General features: G+C 34.1%; 1 protein-coding gene across 1 annotated transcript in view; it reads right to left on the bottom strand.

The window, feature by feature from the left end:
• LOC106465748 (G-protein coupled receptor GRL101-like) overlaps positions 1-1055 on the bottom strand; it is a gene marked incomplete at its 5' end in the record, with an annotated part of 84251 nt that overhangs the window by 56701 nt on the left and 26495 nt on the right. The window lies entirely within an intron of this gene.

Raw genomic sequence — 1055 nt, 5'->3', positions numbered from 1 at the left:
GGCAATTTTGTTTAGCATTTAAGCACAAAGCTAAACAATGGGCCATCTGTGCTCTGCCCATCCACGGGTATCGAAATCCGGATTATAGCGTTGTAAGTCCACAGACATGCCACTGGGGGGGGGGCAATAAAAAAAGAAACTAGAGAATTTTAAATTTTCTATTTAACCGAAGTATAACGTACTTTTTAGTGTAATGTTTGTATTGTCAAAGGCAAAATTTAATTGTTTGCCAAATAAAATATTTTCATTAATAGAAAATTAGCTTTGTGATTGATAGTTTTTTCTTTTTTATACTGAAGATAAACGATTGTTGATTTTAAAGATTTCAAAACTGTTTGTTTAAAAGTCGTACTTGAAACTCGATTAATTTAAACCTCAAATACGTTTTGTACACGATACCGGTACTTAAAAGCTTACCAAACGAATATTTCAAAATGCTTCTGCGAGAGATCATAAAAACATCTGTGCGCGTTGTTACAAAATTGGACCGTTTTAGTGTATTATATTTCAACTCGGGTACCCTCAGCATATTACTGTAAGCACTACGTTAAGACTTCGGAACTAAATCCTACCCTCTATATTCGTTGTAAGTAACTAATTTGGTTACTTTGTTTTCTCGTGTGCCTAATCTGACACAGACATTAACTGCATTATTCAATTACAGATGTACGTAAACAACTTAAACGCAGTGTTACTTTCTCATGATTCTTCTGAGAGAAGTACTTATAAAGAATACGTTTCGGGTTTCGTAATCAGGACCACGTTCATTTTAAGGTGTATGTGTATAGACATGCATGTAGAGGTCCAAGATAAATACGTTCGCTATATAAGGTGCAACGTTTAGTTCATGCAACTTCAAACCACAGGCACCGAATTAATATACCTGAGCTATATTAACTCAACAATTTTCTCGGGCAGGAGAATATAAATGGGTAATAAAACAATCAGTACAACCACTCACGAGGTAAAGGTTCGACTGATCTAAGCTAACTCTAGAATTTCAGTTTGTTTGCTATATATATATATATATATAGGTTACGAACACAGTATAGAAA

Source organism: Limulus polyphemus, unplaced genomic scaffold, assembly GCF_000517525.1.
Source record: "Limulus polyphemus unplaced genomic scaffold, Limulus_polyphemus-2.1.2 Scaffold2037, whole genome shotgun sequence".
In the NCBI taxonomy this organism is placed as follows: Eukaryota; Metazoa; Arthropoda; class Merostomata; order Xiphosura; family Limulidae; genus Limulus; species Limulus polyphemus.
This window is presented reverse-complemented; position numbering and strand designations above follow the sequence as displayed.